The sequence below is a fragment of the Mizuhopecten yessoensis genome, unplaced genomic scaffold (genome assembly GCF_002113885.1).
Source record: "Mizuhopecten yessoensis strain PY_sf001 unplaced genomic scaffold, ASM211388v2 scaffold10347, whole genome shotgun sequence".
NCBI lineage: Eukaryota > Metazoa > Mollusca > Bivalvia > Pectinida > Pectinidae > Mizuhopecten > Mizuhopecten yessoensis.
The window spans coordinates 326545-347421 of NW_018408501.1; positions in this window are offsets into that span (position 1 = coordinate 326545).

Consider the following 20877-nt stretch of genomic DNA (forward strand, 5'->3'; position numbering starts at 1 on the left):
ATTTCAATGGCCAAAGTGACCAGAGCTGTCTGAACAATGATAAAACAGACGCCCGTTTGAACAGGACGCTCACGTTAAACGAATTCATCTTAGCTTTCGGCGTTTTCAAACAAGTCATGTGTTCGGTGCATCCACACCGACGAGTAGAGCTCGATTTATATGAAAGGGACATAGTGGATATGGGAACTAGGTATAGTTCAGGTTTTTATGAATACCATCGTCAGTTTTCTTTAAGAGCTGCCTCTCACCTACGCTTCAATAACAAAAAGATAGACTGGTCTGTGCGGGATAATACACTCTTCTGCAATATCTTCGCGAATCAAGTTCCTTCAGCGTGCAACATCTGCAACAGCACCTTACACACAACTAACTTTTGTCCAATGTCAGCTACAGACAGGAGCCAAGTTAAGGTGCCTCCACAGAGCCAACCTACAAAATCAAAGAGCTCAACTCTTGATTCTAAAGGCCCTCCTCGTGTCTCGCAAGAAGGTCAGGAGATTTGTAACAATTATAACAGGAAATTTGGCTGTAATTCTAACTTATGTTATTTCACCCACGTAATTTTTAAATTTCAAATCAATACCATTGTTTCCTTAAAATAAATTTGTATTTAAGTTCTGTCAAAATCAATCATCAAATCATGGTGCAGGATATCACAATATTACATAACACAAATTATTGAAGACATAAATTGTTGAATTGTATAATTTTTTTAGATAATAATGATATAACCAAGAAGGCAATATCAATAATAATTATTTCATTCAACAATTTTACAATTTTTTGTTTTTTATTCTTTTGTGACTACAATAGCAGCCAAGTCAGCATCCACATCCACAATACCGGAGACTACATCAGGTAAAATTGATACCAGAATGCCATTTTTCTGTACAATCCTTTCACGATATCCAGCATTTAGGTTGTCAACAAAAGTAAAGTAAGAAAGGTATTTAATTTTTATATTCAAATTATTTTTTGTTGGTTAAATACAATTTCCACAAATAATTATCAAACTATTTAGAAATAACTCAAACTTCAGTCTTTTCAGAGCTGCTGTCATCCTCCCAAAGGCCAATACTTCCTCAGATGTCTTAGGACCCTCAAAAGCATTTCCTTCACATCTTCCTCTAGAGAGACAGAGAGGAATGGTGCATAAAGCATTCAAAGGTGCTAAAATACATCATTTTAGCTTGTGCCAGGACAAATGTGAAGAAGTAAATGATGATCAAAGAAACAGCAAGCAGAAACACAGATTTAAACACAAGACGCTGATGGAAAAAGATGCTTTCAGCGAGGAAACTGGTATATGGTGGCTGGCTTAAGAGGAACATAGATTAAGGCTTATGTAAATAAGCCAGGTTTAAATGAACAAATTATTTTATACTGACTACAAATCATAATTTGAAAGAATTATTTAGGGAGTACACTGTATAGAACTTATAGAACTATTTATATAAACTAATAATTTTATGTTTATTAGGTAACGCTGTGATCATATGTAGTGTAAGGTAAAGATGTAATATGATATGTAGTGTTAGGCAATCCTAAATATAGATCAACCGCTTTAGAGCATTCTGATTGGTTGGGGTATAGTTGGTCATTGTTTTCACAGGCTCTGTAGCAGAAAGACGTCACAATCTTTGTCTTTGAAAATCACGCTACTTTGTCTTTGAAAACACGCTAAATTTCTAAATCAATCGGATATAAATTAATACGGACTGTTGTCGTTTCAACTAGTGAACTACAATCATTTGGGAATATATTACCAGCTATAGGTGGATGTGAATCATATGATTGAAACAATTTCTTAATTCTGTGGAGTCCCGAGACATAAGCGGATCCGTGAAGGAACAACAACTTTTAAGTAAGAATTCATAAGAATAATACCTACTAGTGTATTGTAGGGAAGCAATTCGTTCAGAGGGAAGGCTTACGAGAACAATATGATCGAGTGACGATCAGACTAGTATCCCATCAACTTGTAGCGACCTCTCGATCGCGGGACCATTGCTAGTCGTCGACCCAGATCCACAACTAGAAATACACCTTGGGACTCAACAAACCCAGCAAATTGGACGATAACTCAGTTACGAGAACAGTTAGCTCTAATTGGGATAATCGCGCCATCAACTGGTATTACGAAAGCGGGTTTAAAGGCCATTTACCTCGAAAACGCGGGACACATCGCGAGATGACAAACTCCAATTACTGGAGTAAATGAAACCGCAAGTAACATTCTTTCTGACTCGGCTATGGTAACAGAAGAAAACATAAACACGGATCGAAATGGCGAATTTCGGAGTCGACTTTACGTCGGAACAGGGGAACTACATTCTGATGCGGCAGGGCCTTCATCCAGTCGAAACGCATCACAACTCGCGCAAGTCACAAAGTCTACGCGGCGTAGTGATACAGCCTCTAACTCCGCGGAGCACATTCCAGCGGAAGTTGTTAACAGCAGCACAAACATGGCGGCGCCCACACAACAGGACTCCTCGGTGATTCATGGGGTCTTGGCATCTATGCAGAGTATGCAGCAAACCATCCTCGGTCTTCAACAGACGGTGAGGTGATGTCTCTCATAGGAACAAGAGACGGACGACGGGAATCGACGACGCCTATTCAGGAACCGGAATACACCCTTTCAACAGCTTACGATGCGTTGAGAAGGCTGGACACTGCCGTGACTCCGACCACACAAGGTGGGTACACCACACAAGGTAGGTACACCACACAAGGTAGGTACACCACACAAGGTATAGCTTCAGAAAGCTTGCCCCATCTAGACATAGTGTCAGATACCAATAAGAAAAAGATCCTTGAAGGCAGGTACGTAAATTTGGCATCCCTTCTCATACCAAAATATGACACCGAACGTACGGAAGAACAAATACGGAGGGGTATTTACATTAATCTCGGTGACAACGAGGACCAGAGGTTAAATAAATCTCTGAACATAGCTGAATTTATCACAGCGTTCGGTAAATATAAGCGAATTATGTGTGGGAAGTTTCCGGAAAGGAGGGGAGAAATGGATACATAATAGAGCTCTCAAATGTGTATGGTCAAAGGTTTTATGACTACCACTGCCAGTTTGCCCTCAAGGCAGCAACAGCTCTGCTGGACACCAACCAAAAAGTAAATTGGGGAATGAAAGACAATGGACTGTTGGCCATGGTGATGGGTAATATCAGAGTGAACGTGTGCCAACTCTGTGGTTTGACATCACATTCCACATCATTCTGTCCCCAACAGAGAAACAGGAAGTCAGGTCAAGGTCTCGGAAAACTGTTTGCACCTCATGCGCAGCATAACATCACACCACAATTGCAAGGATCCAAAGACACAGACAAGTACGGCCGTACTAAAATCAAAATTGATGGTGTCGAGGCATGTAACAATTTCAATGACGGGAAATGTCACTACGACACTGGATGCCGGTTCAAACACATATGTGTTTCATGCAAGTCAACCAGTCACGGGGCCAAAACATGTCGCAAAAAACAAAATCAATTACTAATTCCAAGGCAGAATTCCGACAAGGAAAGAGATAACAACAAAGCTACCACTCCTATTAACATTTCGAGATTAAGACAAGAACTTTCAAATCATCCAGATAAGGCTTTCGTTCATTATTTGTGCGATGGTCTAAGCAATGGTTTTGACACCATGATATCTAACATTAAACTAACAACAAAGGTATGTAGGAACCTTAGGTCCGCAGTTAGTGATGAAATTACGGTTGACAAGCTGATAGAGAGCGAAGTTAACAAAGGGTTTCTAAGGGCCATATGAACAATTGCCTTTCTCGTCATATAGAGTTAGCCCTATAGGTGTAGCGTACGGTAAATATTCAGGAAAGCCGCGCCTAATAGTGGACCTTTCGTCTCCCCATGAGGACGAGGAGCACCCTAGTGTTAATGACTTGATCAATAAAGAGGAATGTTCTCTATCTTATGTCCGTATTGACGATGCCATTACATTAATCAAACAACTAGGCAAAGATACTACAATGTGTAAAACGGATATATCCGACGCTTTTAAGTTGATGCCGGTACATCCTTCACAGTGGCACCTGTACTGTATAAGTTGGAAGGGTTTGTATTATTACTATACTAAGTTGGCATTTGGGTGTCGGTCTAGCCAAAATTTTTCGACACTCACAGGCTATATGCTGGATAGCAAAACATAATTATGGCATTAACCATATTCTACACCTTTTGGATGATTTTATTACATTTGAGGAACCAGATAAGTGTGGTGATAGAAATAAGGAAATGTTGTTTCTCATTTTCAATAGTCTCAATATTCCAATGGCTCTTCACAAAACATGCGGACCGAGTACGGTGATTGAGTACCTCGGCATCATCCTGGACTCAAATAAAATAGAGGCAAGACTACCTGATGACAAACTAAAACGTGACACAGACATTCTACAATCATTCCAGAATCGCACATCATGCTCTAAAAGAGAACTACTACAACTCTTAGGTCATTTAAATTTTGCGAGCAAAGTGGTAATTCCAGGTCGTAGTTTCGTTTCTCACCTCATCAAGCTGTCGACCACGGTGAAGGCATTGCACCACCATATTAAACTGAACAAGGAATGCAGGGAAGGCATTAATATGTGGCTGATCTTTCTGGAATACTGGAACGGATCAGCAATTTTTTATGATCAACTCGTTACTGCATCAGAGGACATTAAGTTATTTACTGATGCGTCGGGAACTAAAGGTTTCGGGGGATACCTGCAGGGTCAGTGGTTTGCCCAGTCTTGGCCACCAAATATACAGGAACTCGTTAAAAGCAACGAGGAGTTATCGATAGCTTTCAAAGAGCTATATCCCATAGTAGTAGCCGCTATTATTTGGGGACATAGATGGAGATGACTTCGAATCATGTTCATGTGTGATAACACTGCGACTGTCGCCATCTTACAAAAAGGACGTTCTAAATCAGCACACATTATGTCACTTATGAGGCGTTTAACTATGTGTGCAGCTCGGAATATGTTTGTAGTGACTTCTAAACATGTACCGGGCAAATGTAACTCGATAGCTGACTCTTTATCTCGTTTGCAGATGACCCGGTTCAGACAACTAGCACCCGAGGCCGACCGCATTCCATGCCAGGTGCCACACCCGTCGGACATCTTGTGGAGCTCGAAGGGGTGATAGACAGTCTCTGGGAAAAAGCTATTGCCCCAAGCGCAAGACAGGCTTATAACACAGGTTTTAAGACTTTCATACAGTTTCTCCTGATGACAGGCATCATCGCATGTGTAAAATACAACGAAATGTGTGTCACTGAGGATATATTGATATATTTCGTAGCCCACTGCCACAATAACAATCTTTCGTATGCTACAATTAAGTTGTATCTCTGTGGTATCAAATTAATGTGTATTAAAGAGAATATACCATACCCAAGTAGTACAAGTCTAAACCGCATGCAGGCAGTACTGGGAGGAGTTAAACGTTCACACGTGAAGACTGTGAAACCTAGATACCCGATAACTTTCAACATTCTATCAAAAGTGTGTGTTTATCTTCGCCGCAATTCAAATTCTTTCTTTGACCTTATGTTAGAAACAGTGTGTACAGTGGCATTCTTTTGATTTTTGAGATGCGGTGAATTTACTGTCAAATCTGAATTTGACCATAATAATAATTTATGTGTAGGTGATATGACAATTGCTGCTGATTATGTACTTCTGTATCTTAAAAAATCAAAGACGGATCCATTTAGAGAGGGAGTGACGCTGAAATTGTTTAAGACCAACAACAGCGTATGTCCTTAAAGAGCATGTAGCAAGTATATGGAAACACGACAAAGACAAGAGCCCTCCATGAATGACCCCTTGTTCGTGACAGATAATGGACACGCTCTAAGTAGAACCGTGTTTATAGCTAAATTAAGGCATGTACTCGAATGTCTAGGCATTAACTCGGAACTTTACAATGGGCATTCCTTCCGTATAGGTGCAGCTACATCCGCTGCCGCTGCACATGTGGAGGACCACCTTATTAAAGTGCTCGGTAGGTGGTCCTCAGATGCGTACTGTAGATATATACGTACACCACAAGCTACTATCAGAGACGCTCAAATTGCATTAACAGTTTCGTATACATAAGAATATGCGTCATATAAACAAATGAACACTGTACATGTGCACACGATTATTTCAAAGCCAACAACAGACTTTGAACTCCCTTGTATTTCTATTTTAGTTGCGTTTCATACTTGTGTGTTTTGTTGTTTATATATCAAAATACTTGTATAATTACATGTATAAATACATTCTCTTTACCCATAATATAAGGCTTTTTGGGGTACTCAGCTTATATCACTCGCATAATACACCTGAGTTATGGCCTGGTTTTCATTCGGATACGAAGAGGGAGGCATTCCTCATTCAAACTTCCCCAAAAATATTCATATATAAATTATATTTTGGAATTATGAACATAATTCATTTAATGATAAGTTACATAGCTACCCTGCCTACATCTGGTTCAAAGCCCAATGCGCTGACCAGTCCGAGTCAAAGGGGTAGTGACAAATTAACACTCGTCACATAGCTACCGTGCCTGCATCTGGTTCAAAGCCCAATGCGCTGATGACCAGTCTGAGTCGAAGGGGTAGCGACAAATAAATACTCATATAAATGGTGCTATTCCTCCTCGGCTTAGGTTTGCAAGGCAATACGAACATGTAGTAATCTGTTGCAACAAAGTTTGCGCAGCTACAGTTTATATCTTTGCACCTATATGCAGTATCTGTCGCAGGATAATCTGCACAAATACAATAGCATATACCAAGGCGATCAATCAAGTTTTGTGGTAATCTGTCGCTGCTAAAGTAACTACTGGGTTTAGATTCCTCATCTTAAAAGGACGAATCCTTAGACCTGTGATAAATTATTCCACAACTGCCACCACATTTCCTGAGGCAAACTTTACAGCATTCCCTGCAGCACAGCAAATGTGGAAAAAATCTGTGGAAAAATTTGAACAGTGGGTCAAGCTATGTCTGTGTGAAGTCATGGCCTGACAGTGACCTCATAGTCACAGAACACTGCAGAAACTGTAGGTCTCTCAAATCAACCATGCTGAAGGATCACATGAGATGACGTAGAGGGTCACGTGACTTCAGACTAGAGGTTTTTGTTCATGTGGGAAGACGCTCAATTTTTTCGTGGATTTATTTACAAGTTTGAACTGTTTACCTAACGGTTCGGCTTGCTTAAAACCCTTTAAGCCCTGGTGATGCATTAATGCATCACCAGGCCTAGGCTGAATGATGCATTAATGCATCACCGGGTCTGGGACGAATGATGCATTAATGCATCACGGAAGTGGAAATATTTTGAAACAATTTCGAGTTGATAAAATACGCAAATAAAATGATTTGTTTGTAATTATATGTGCCTGAAATCATGAATGTACATTAAATCATTAATTTCAAACAGATATTTGACTATAACAGCACATTTACGTCCATGTATTCGAAATTCTGCTCACAAGAACTTCCGGTCAGACAGGAGCAAGTAAAACAATCATTCCCGCAATAATTTTCATAAAGAAAACATTTTGTAATACTGGTTCCAGAGGTTTCCAATGTTAAATAAATGACTGTTCAGTTAAACGAACTTATTGAATTTTGTAGTTAATTTTAAAATCAGTATGTAATAAAATTATTGTGTGAAACACTGGTGCATCACGTCACGGACACCGAAGAAATAACATTGAATGGTGCCCTGCTACACGCCAGCATTTTTGACTGAATTTTTGCGATCAGTCGAAATTAAGCTCTCAGATTATAAATCTGAATTGATATGCATATTCTGGTGTTTTTTTGTTGATTATTTTTAGCAATTAATTAAAAATGATCGACTTAAAACGTAAATAGAAAGACGAATGGTCTAAATATAGTAACAGAGATCACATGAACAAGATTCGTTCAATATGGCAGCGACAGAAGTGTTTAGGTAAATAGACAATCAGTATAACGTAAATTTCATGAGAGTTTCGCAATTTAAAGGGTTTTAAACATGCAATTTATATTACCTTTATCTTTCTCGTTTGCTGTCATGTGATGTTATTGACGTTGTTGTCATTGTAGTTTTTTGCGTTCTTTCAAAACTGAAAAATGTCGGAAACTGAAAGTTCGGACGGCGATCCCCAAGAAGTCCAAGACGCTGAACACAACTTTGCAGCTTTACTTCGACATCAAGTATTGGTGATGATTTGGTGAGTGATGTAAGTGAAGTTGATAGTGACAACGAAGATCCTGGCCCTGGAGGAGCAGCAGGCATTGATGTCAATGATGACGAACAACACCATCATGACCAGAACGGATGGCACGCTTGGTTTGACTATTTTGAGCGAGGCCTACCGCACCTATTTCTTCCGAGAGGGAACACAGGGCCAACCAGAGTTATGACACCGGATAAGGAGCCATTAGACTTCATGTCCTTGTTTATGGATGGTGATCTATTGGATAGGTTGATAGAGGAGACTGGACGGTATGCACGCCAGCAAATAGACACACATCCAGAACAGAACAGACTGCCATGGAAGGAGTTGACCATAGAAGAATTAAAGGCATTTCTTGGACTGTGTATGGCCATGGGAGTCACAAGAAAACCTTCGACAAAATTGTATTGGTCAACTGACTTGTACTCGGAGACACCTCTCTTTGCAAGGACAATGATTAGGGACCGCTTCACGGCCTTACTCAGGTACATACACTTTGCTGACAACAGTGTAGAACCTAGACAACACAGTCCGACATATGATCCCTTGTACAAGATAAGGAAGCTGGTGAACCATCTAAACAGTTTGTTTGTACAGGAGTATGTCCCACGCAGGCGTGTAACAGTGGACGAGTGCATGATTCCCTTCAAGGGAAAAGTGAATTTCAAACAGTACATGAGACTAAAAAACCCAAAATGGGGTGTGAATGTGTGGGTGTTGGCTGAATCTGAGTGTGAAAGTGTGGGTGTTGGCTGAATCTGAGTGCAGCTATGTTCACTACATTGACATCTACCCAGGTATTTATCATGTTATAAAATGAAATTGGCTGTTAATACCAAAAGTATCTTCTATTATCATTAAATTGTTAATCTAATATCTAATTTGCTTTAGGATATATGTAAATAAGCCACAGCAATTCATGTTGGTATTGAAATTAAGATGGTCATATTAATTACTAGATATGTAATGCCAGTGATTTGATGGTGGTGCTCGAGTGGCCTTAGTAAGGCTCACTCTTGTCGCTTAGTCCTCATTTTCACATAATGACATTTGCCAAATGTCTACAAAGTAATTATATTTTGTATTTTTACATTATCCAATTAAGAGCATTACATAACATTGATTGTAGGGAGATACCACCAGGCTGAAGGTGCTCTGGCTAGCAGAGTTGTAAACAAATGCTTACAGGGGGCTGGAGTTCAGGGCCAGGGTTACCATGTTTACATGGACAACTTTTATACCTCACCTGATCTACTCACTAGTCTGTACGATGATAAAACGTATGCAAGTGGGACAGTGCGGTCCAACCGAAGAGGCCTTCCCAAGGACATAATGCAGAAACGATGGGTCAACTTAAAAGAAATGGCAGCATGTAATCACAATCGGGAGTTATGATCAAGTATACCGATAATATTTGGGTGTTAATGATGTAGTAAGGTCTCCTAGTTGTAGTTAAACATTTACGTTATATTCTAATTGAAGATCAGTAAAATGTGTATTGCTGAGGCGAACATACTGCTTCGGTGGTGTTACAAAACGAAAGTACACAATTTGGACTTCTGTTCTCCGCAAGCGCAACACGTAAACAGGCAAGCTATCAACGCACAATTCCGTTTATTCTTGCTATTATTATGTTCTTTACATACAAATGGAAGCTTTAAGTATTCCTTTCATAGATTTATGCAAGAGAACTTATTCCATGCAGTATTTTCTACAGAAATCGTGTTTAACAGTACGTCGTCAAAATGAGACGTCAATTGTCCTGAATTATTAATTCAGGCCAGGAAAAGACACGTGCAAATAATCTCAGGGTCAGAATACCCATCATGCAATTCAATTCAGTAACGAAAGTGTTAAACGCCTTTGTTTTTGCTATCGTCAGTGTTTGGTGTGACACATTGTAAGTGTGGGACGGTAAAGTGTTTACCCACGTGGGTCTGTTTTTGTTTTGCGACCCTGAACTTTGATCATCATGGCTGACGAATCAGTAGCCCTCGAGGCATCTGGGACAGGCATCATAGTCATTATCCCACACTTGGGCATCATAGCCCCGCCCGGGACAGTGAGATCCCGAAATTACGGCGATTTGGTGCACCTTTTGAGTGCAACATCGACAATTTCGAGATGTTCAGACAGTTCCAATATGGCGTCCATTAGAGATTCGACACAGGGACCTTCACCATCACCAAACATAAATTATGCAAATGAGCCTGTTGTTGAAAGTCTTGCAAGAGGTCACGAGACACAGCCAGTTTCGGGTTTAGACATGGCAGCACTCCTGAGGCAAAACCAGGAGGTTATGCTACAACAAGGTGAATTGTTGCGAGATCTCCACTCTAAGGTGCAGATATTGGGAAAAGAAAGACTGATGTGCACGATGATCACACTGAGGCATCGAAGTGACCTCGGAATGAATTCACTGGCCAGCAAGAGGATTATACATCCGCGTTGGACGCACTCCTCGGCGACTGAGATCAACACAACAATGATCATAGTGAAAGAGATTACGATTGTGCTGACGGCTCGTCTAACCACGGATCAGTTACATTGGACGATGATCGGCCTGTTGTCGATGTCGAGGTGTCGGAGGATAATCGTTCAGTTCTTCAATCCCTACAGGAATTTTTGGCAAATTCTGAAAAGACCAGGCCCGCTATTAGTTAGCCACCAGCGGATATTGCCAATAATGGGTTTTGTTCTCATGTGTCTGAGGACAAAGTGAAAGAACTGACTATGAAATATATAATTAACCAGCAAACGTTGACAAATTAACAGCGGCGCGGGTAAATTCCGGCGTATGGAACACAATGCGCTAGAGCACGAAGGACTTGTACGCTAAATTACAGCGGAATCGAACACTATTATGAAAGGCAGTAAGGAGGGTAAAGACATGTCTCACACACAGGTGAATGAGACACTTTCCATGGCCAATGACACATTCAAATTGTGCCAAATTGCATTCACAGATATGAACTTTCGCAGACGCTACATTATTCGGCCTGATTTAAAGTCCTGATTTAATGATTTAAAGCCAATGTACAAAGAACTATGTGTGGATAGCAACCCTGTCACAGAACAGCTCTTTTGGTGATGACCTAAAAACGCAACTCAGGGAGATTGATACTGCGCAGCGCATGGGAAAACAGGTCTCCAAAACTTACCCAAATAAACGGCCTCAGGAACCGAGTCATCGACCTGCCAACACCCCTCGACAGGGGTATCAATCTGGGTATCACCATGGCTACCAACAGAGTAACACATGGAATCGTTCCCCCAGGCCAAGATTCATCTATCAGGGACATCAATCCAACAAGGCTGGAAGTTTTTTATCCACAGAGAGAAAAAGAAAAAAAAAACAGAGCCTGTATCGCCAGTTGCTGCTAGTCAGGTTGGTAATTGTTCACAGACTTTGGATAGCCAATCTTTGGAGTTAACTTTCTGAATACCCCTGACAATTGTTCTGGTGGTCAACTAAGACACTATCAACTAGATATTGCCATCATAAGACTGGGTATAGCCATCATAAGACTGGGTATAGCCATCATAAGACTGGATATTGCCAACATAAGACTAGATATTGCTATCATAAGACTGGGTATTGCCATCACAAGACTGGATATTGCCATCATAAGACTATATATTGCCATCATAAGACTAGATATTGCCATCATAAGACTGGATATTGCCATCATAAGACTGGATATTGCCATCATAAGACTGGATATTGCCTTTTGCCATCATAAGACTTGGTATTGCCATCATAAGACTAGATATTGCCTTTTGCCATCATAAGACTGTATATTGCCATCATAAGACTATAAATTGCCATCATAAGACTAGATATTGCCATCATAAGACTGGATATTCCCATCATAAGACTAGATATGGCCATCATAAGACTAGACATTGCCATCATAAGACTAGCTATTGCCATCTTAAGACTGTAAATTGCCATCATAAGACCAGATATTGCCATCATAACACTAGATATTGCCTTTTGACATCATAAGACTAGATATGGCCATCATAAGACTAGAAATTGCCATCATAAGACAAGATATTGCCATCATAACACTAGATATTGCCTTTTGACATCATAAGACTAGATATGGCCATCATAAGACTAGAAATTGCCATCATAAGACCAGATATTGCCATCATAAGAATAGATATTGCCATCATAAGAATAGACATTGCCATCATAAGACTATAAATTGCCATCATAAGACAAGATATTGCCATCATAAGTCTGGATATTGCCATCATAATACTAGATATTGCCATCATGAGACTGGATATTGCCAACATAAGACTAGAGATTGGCTATTGCCATCATAAGACTTGGTATTGCCATCATAAGACTAGATATTGCCATCATAAGACAGGATATTGCCATCATAAGACAGGATATTGCCATCATAAGACTAGATATTGTCTTTTGCCATCATAAGACTAGATATTGCCATCATAAGACTGGGTATTTCCTTTTGCCATCATAAGACTAGATATTTCCATCATAAGACTAGCTATTGCCATCTTAAGACTAGATATTGTCATCATAAGACTAGATCTTGCCATCATAAGACAGGACATTGCCATCATAAGACTGTATATTGCCATCATAAGGCTGGATATTGCCATCTTAAGACTGGATATTGCCATCATGAGACTAGATATTGCCGTCATAAGACTGGATATTGCCATCATAAGACTGGATATTGCCATCATAAGACTAGATTTCTATGCAGCGCCATACACTCACACAAACATATAAATCTGGCCTTACTACTCATTCCTGGCATGGACAGCGATACAGAAACTAAAATCATCAACCAGTCCGGTAACCAGGTAATGACCCAAGGGCTATGCACCATCTAAACGTTAATGAGTTCAGGATTGCCTTGACTCCCGTTTTAAGAGTGTTGATTTGTGAGAAAGAGCCAGAAAGATGGCGCGAACTCGACTCATATTCTGACCTAAACGACGACATGTTTGTGCAATATGGGGGCACTCATTTCTACGATTACCACACTGCTTTTTCTAAAAAGGCAGAACAGTACGGGGTCACCATGGGCCTTCAAATAAACTGGGCATCACATGGTACCGGCCTCTACCTTGAGATGTTTTCAGGCCTGAGAAGTGTCACTTGCGAGCACTGTCATAGCGCAAGCCACTACTCTGGTTTTTGTCCCTCTCTTCTCAATACCCGATTTCACAACGACCAAAACAGTCCGGCTTACCCAGAACATGGCAAATCCAACCCCAAACAGTCAAACAACAACAACCAGGGTAGTTCTCAAGACCATGCCCAACATCAGACCGTCAAGAGGGGTCGGCCAAGGCTATTCCATAACAGAAAAGAGTTGTGTAATAACTACAATAGCAATGGCTGCAGTCTCACCCACAATAATTTCGCATGAATGATCCACTGCTGCCTGCGAAAGGAAAAAATAGCCAAAAAAGTCAAAAACTCCAGGGCTAGCACGCCTAGAAACAATCAAAAGGCCCCCATTTGAGATTTACAGAATTAACCCTCTTGGTTTAGTGCAGAGAAAGTATTCCAAAAAATATAGATTAATCGTGGACCTGTCAGCTCCCCACGATAACCCACAACATACCAGCTTAAATAATCTCATCAACAAAGATCAGTATGCGGTCACGCAGTGCAGGTTGACGATACCATTTCTGAATTAAATGAGTGTTAACAGATACCATACCAATACATGTACACATATTAAACACTTTAATGCATATTATATTCAATTGTATTTTTTAGCAGTCTCCAACCTAGCAGTCAGATTCCCAATGAAGATGAGATGGAACGTTGATGGAAGAGCTTCTAGATTACTTCATGCTTCCAATATGCATCAAGGATAAAAAATGCCAAGTTTGCTACAACAAACTCAAACACCGGCGATAGGGATGTGAAATTCATAAATTATCAGCCTTTGGTTTTGGTTAAAATAATTTGCTCCAATTTGACTGTATGTTCAGTTCTTATAAAAAATATATATTTAACAGACAAAATCTCTCATCCTGGCACTTTGGCAACACTGAGCAGCCTGTTTTGATGAAGAAGGCCTAGAAGTTGGGATACAGAAGGCAAGGAAATGTCACAGATAAGGGGGGAATTGTCATAAAACATAGAAAGTATAATCATTTCAATTAATGATTTCCTATCTAGGATATATTAGAATGCATATAAGTGGATGACTAAATTAAAATTAAAGAGGGTGTGGCAGGGACTGGTCCATGGTCATGCACAATCATGTGCAGTTGTTGTGCACAAATGAAATTTTGGTGAAACTGGATCAATACCTGCTTCTATCAACATATAATGGTATGAACACAGACGCCACTTGTTTGGACTTTCCCAAGCACGTCAAAGATAGCCATGATCACAAACATTTGCCAAACCAGGGGTGTACAAAATATTTTCAGAGCACTTGTCCCGGGCAAGTAGACCTTAGAAATCCACTTGCCCCAAAATATTTTCTACTTGCCCCTTGTAAAATGCATATTTTATACATGTACAGACAGAAAACGGTTTTTTTTTCTTCAAAACAATAGGATTTTTCATGAAATAATATTGTCATTTTCTATCCCTATTTGCAATTATTATGATTTAAATTATTTACTTTAATTCCTGAAATCCGGGTCCGGATTTGTCTGATTTTAACACTTGTAGTGCTACGACAGCCTTACAATACAAACGCATAGCAAAATGTTTCCGCCAAAATAGCTAACATGTGCTCTGAACCTATTAGCTATATATTCGGTCTTAGCGGTGCTGTCAGAGATTCCGTAGCATTGACATCGTCAGCTATATATAACGATTGTTTCGACATAGAACGTCAGTAGTATATAAAATGTATAGTATATATCATGACCGTTTTGTTATCGAGATATTGCACCCAGAGAATGATTACGTCACAAATTGTGGTGTTCGCGCTCGATCTTATTTGGGTCTTCTGTTACTATGACTGTTTATGGAAAGACGGGACAGAAGTTTACTGAATAAATGATTGAAACATGAATTGATATTATTATATTAACTGATTTTGTAAGCAAGGTAAGTCTCGATCACATAAAAGCGTTCTATTTATTCAAAATTATCGAGTGTTATTTGTGTCTGCTCTCGTCACCAATGTAAACAAGATGGCGGAGCGGAAAATCTCTGACGATTTACAGAATGTTTTATCAGAGTTCCGCGCTATATTTGAGGAGATATTTTTGGACGATGACAGTGATGAGTTTGAGGGATTCGATGAACAAGATGTAGACGACGAAACGGATGTAAGGCACATTTTTGACGAGGAAAGTTGGCAAAAAGGTGGTAGTGGCCGTCTACTTTCACTTTCGTCAGTCGCGCTGGCATAAATGAGAATATTTTGCATGTACCCGTAGAAAACACACCGAGTTATCTCGAGTATTTTGAGAGTATTGTGTCAGATACAATTGTAAGTAAAGTTGTAGATGAAACCAACACCTATGCTACAAATTACTTGCAGACTCATCAAAACTTGCAACCTTTTTCTAGACTTGGAAACTGGACTAATACATCCGTTCCAGAAATGAAATCATTCCTTGGAATTACCATAGCAATGGGTATTGTGAGACAACTGGATATCCAAGATTACTGGTCTACAAATGTTGTAATCAGTACACCAATTTTCAATACCATTATGTCTAGAGACAGATTTCTTGCACTGATGAGCTTTCTACACTTGTCTGATAACAACATTGCAGTACTAAGGGGACAACCAGGTTATTCCCCTTTACAAAAGCTGGGGGATCCCTACAAGGACATTTTAGCAAATTTTCAGAGAGTTTCTACTCCTGGTAAAAACATTGCCATTGATGAAGGGATGATTCCATGGAGGGAAAATCTGCATTTTCGTGTATACAGTCCTGACAAACCTTGTAAATATGGCCTTAAAATGTATATGCTTTGCGACTCTCCAAATCGATATTGTAGTAGAATGGAGCTGTACACAGGCCGTGATGGTCAGCAGCAGCCACCCAGTCAGTTTGGGGCTACATATGACTTGGTGTTGCGTCTTGTTTTTCCATACTTGAACAAAGGATACCATCTTTATATGGACAATTACTTCAGCAGCCCTCAACTGTTTTATGAGTTATACCTGCAAGCAACAGTAGCATGTGGCACAGTCAGGTCAAACAGACGAGGAATCCCACAAAAATTGAAGAGTCAACGTCTAACAAAGGGGGAAATATTTGTTGTCCACAACTCCAGCCTCGTTGCTGTGAAGTATGCAGACAAAAAAGATGTCATTTTACTTACCACTATACATGAAGGTACCACACCATTCTGTGATAAAAAGTTTCTGACTATTGTTAAATATCCTCAAGAAATATATGTAGTATTTGATTATATATATATCAATATCTGATATCTTAAACCAGATGATCTTTAGAAATATAGATATATATTTGTCATGTGCAGCACTGAGAGTGAACACAAATATATATACGTATATTTGCAAAAACCAGAATCTTTCATTGATTTTAAACATAAATAAACACTTAAATTATGAAATGTTGTCATCATAGTTCTGTTGTAAATATTTTACAAAAAACAAATTCTAAAAATAGTTAAATTCCTTTATTTGATATTACTGTAGTTTTTGCTGAATTTAGTTAATTATCCTAGCTAAGCATATGAGACGGCTACTTTTCATTATCGAACGTGACTAAACATTGACAGCTACTTTTCATTGTTGAATGTGACTGAATGAATACTAATTACATATTTAGTCTACTGATTTATTTTATTACATTCTATGAAATGTATCTGTGAAAACATATCCAGCTCAGGATATCTCTGAGGTTTTCATTGAAAATAGTGTCAAAAAAATAAATTCATATAAGGCTTCGATACATTTCCGTGTCCATCCAGGTGTGATAGTAGACACTGGCCGGCTTGACCAAGATGGTTTCCATATCGTCAAACCAGACTGTGTACTTAGTTATAACAGGTATATGGGAGCGGTGGATCGATGTGTCAAATGGTTACAAATGGGAGCTTTGACCGACGGACATTGAAATGGTGGAAAAAAGTTTTTTTCCATATGATTGGTCTTGCTGTCCTGAAGTTGCGGAAAGTCATAAATTTTGGTCTGTGAATTATTTCAACCCATTTGACCAATTCCTCACAGAGCTCAGATCTAGGGCATCATCATGTAACTTCGGTGACAAGGAGGAACGGATGATTCGTGACAAAATTGTTTTCACAACTACTGGGAAAATGCAACAGCTGCTGCTTCGAGATGACAACCTGGATTTACGCAAGACAATCAAAATATGTCAATCCTATGAGCAGGCCAATAAACAGGCACAGGAAATGAAGACTAACTTGCATTCGAACAACCACGTGCACACAAAGGTTAACAGAGTGAAATCAGACCAAGGAAAACAAAACAAGGCACAGGCACAAAAGAAGTTTGTAAAAAAGGATAATCAAAATGTGAAATCATGTAAATACTGTGGAAAATCACATGTCATGAAAAAAGAGGAATGTCCTGCCTGGGGCAAAACTTGTGGAAAGTGTGGCGGACGAAATCATTTCAAGGTTAAGTGCAATAAGATACACCGTCTGGGTGCAGAAGAGGGAGGTCACTCTGAATCTGACTCTGATGACTGCTGGTTAAATGCAGTAAGAAATGCTGATAAAAAAGAGCGGGTCACTGCTCGAATGCAGGTGAATGACTGTGATGTGCGTTTTCAACTAGATAGTGCTGCAGATGTAAACACTATATGTAAACGGTATGTTCGGCGTGAACAGGTACGTGCATGCACGACAAAGATTCGCATGTTTAATGACAGTACTCTATGCCCTGAAGGTGAAGCAACGCTTAACGTACTGAATCCTAAGAGTGGAGAACAGCATAATGTAAGCTTTATTGTGGTCCCTAACAAGCTACAGTGCCTCCTAGGACTTAAAACCCCGAGGTCAATCCCAGATTCCTGCCCTGTAGGAAAATACCTATCGCTCTTAAGGATCGTGTAAAGGCTGATCTTGACAACCTTGTTGAGAGAGGTATTCTGATACCAGTGACAAAGCCCACAGCCTGGGTCAGCCAGATGGCTGTAGTACACAAACCTAATGGCAAATTACGAATCTGTCTAGACCCTCAAGGTCTCAACTCTGCCCTGCTGCGAGAAGGTTATGCCTGACCGACACTGGATGATGTATTACCTAAGCTTCAAAATTCCTGTGTATTCAGCAAATTGGATGTTAAAGAGGCATTCTGGCATGTCCGTTTAGACGAATAGTCTAGTGAACTAACCACTATGATCACACCTTTTGGTCGCTATCGATGGGCACGCCTACCATTGGGATTAAATGTATCCAGTGAAATTTTCCAACGCAAGTTAAACGAGGCTCTTGAAGGACTTGATGGAACATTCACCATTGCTGATGACATCATCATTGCAGGACAGAGAGAAACTGATGAGGAAGCACACCAGGATAATGACAGGAAACTGCAGGAGTTGTATAAAAGTTGTGAAGAAAGGAACATAGTGTTAAATGAAGAGAAGAAGGTGATAGGACTGAAAGAAATCACTTTCCACGGTCACACCATCACAAATGAGGGGGTGTAAGCTGACCCCAAGAAAATTACAGCTATCATTGATATGCCAAGTCCTGTGGATGTTGCAGGTGTGAAAAGATTTTGTGGTATGATTCAATACATGACGAGGTTCTTACCCAGTTCACCTCGAGTGAATTCAAGGCATTTACCTCAAAGTGGTGTATTTTTCACCAGACCTCCTCACCTCACCACCAGCGAGCAAATGGTAAAGCAGAATCTGCAGTGAAGGTGATTAAAAACTTAATGATAAAATGTGAGCGGAACAGACAGGACCAATTTGAGGCTTTGATGGAGCTGCGGAATGTTCCTCGACAGGACACTGGACTGAGCCCTAACCAACTTATGTTTGGACGTCAAATGCACACTTTGCTTCCAGCATGGAACCAGGAGACAGGAATGAAAAGTGAAAAACGGGAAAAGCGAAGAAATCGGTCAAGAAGTATTATGACAAAACAGCTCGAGAATTGCCGAGATTAAAGCGTGAACAAAATTTGTATTTCGAACACAAACCGGAAGAGAGGTGGAAACTCGGAAAAGTACTAGACGCCATTGGCGAGTACACATACAGAGTGCAAGCACAAAATGGTGCTACGTACAGAAGAAATCGGGTTCCTATCAGACCCACTCGTTTGGAAGCCGTCATCCGCGATCAGTCACCTGTACGTTTGGAAAACAAAGTATCACTACAGACACCAACTAACTCCGGTCAAGCTGAGTTTCATTTAGAAAGTAAACAATATGTTGAGAGTTCTGCCCACGAGCAGATTCAGTCAGTTCCCCAATGTCCTGTGCGCGACCCAGAACAGACTGTTCCAAAAGTACATGTGGAAACACAATTAACGCGGCAGCCCAGTATCGCTGGACGTGAACACCGCCCAGTGCGCCTGTAAAGCTGGTTATTTTTTAACTTGATTCTTCATTAAGAGCAGAGTATTAAGTGCTGTGCTTTTACTATACAGTGTATCTATATACATGTACACTTTGCTTTATATCAAATGACACCTGTGCAAACCTGTTTGTCAAGGTTCATGGGTCAATCTAGACTGACCATGGGTCAGTGTGCACCCGCGCTTTTGGGGGCATTGTCACTCCCGTACAAGTTTACGGCCGTATCGGACGTGTTATGTAATTGTGCAGACTTAGTGCTTATTAGTGAGCTGGGAATTCTAAATTTATTGTACATGCAAGATTGGCTACTTGGTCACGTACTCACGTACGGGTTGTCTCCCTGGATTTAGACCCTCTTCGTCTATGAAGAGGGTTTAATATATACAGAATAAACCTGAATGGAAACAAAGATAGCGTTAGAGTGATCTGTACAAAGAGACCCCTAGAATCAGACTGTTACATATATATCCAAATCTGGGAAATATACAGTATCCCAAAACAAAAAAGTTAACAAAATAATAAATTATTCATAAATTTTCTTCGCGAAATATCAACATTTTATACCTTCAACTTAGAGGTTTGAAATATAAAAACGATAAGAGATAATGAGTGTAAATGATAACAAGAGGCCCAATGGGCCTGCATCGCTCACCTGGTATTAATCTCACACTTGTAATCGTAAAAGTGGACTAAAAGTAACAGCTACAGGCAGAATATCAGTGTTCGATTCATAAGAACCTATTAAAAGATTTAAACATATGATGCCTGTGACCTTGAATGTCGAACAAGGACATTAGGTTGAAATACCTTGAAAATAGGTCAAGGTAATTCAATTGAACAAACTTGGTAGCCCTTCATACCAGCATGCTACAGGCCCAATATCAGTACCCTGGGCCTTTTGGTTATTGAGAAGAAGTTGTTTGAAGATTTTAAGACATTTGACCCCTGTGACCTTGAAAGTTGGGCAAGGTCATTCATTTTAACAAACTTGGTAGTCCTTCATCCTAGCATGCTTCAGGCCCAATATCAGTACCCTGGGCCTTTTGGTTATTGAGAAGAAGTCATTTGAAGATTTTACGACATTTGACCCCTGTGACCTTGAAAGTTGGGCAAGG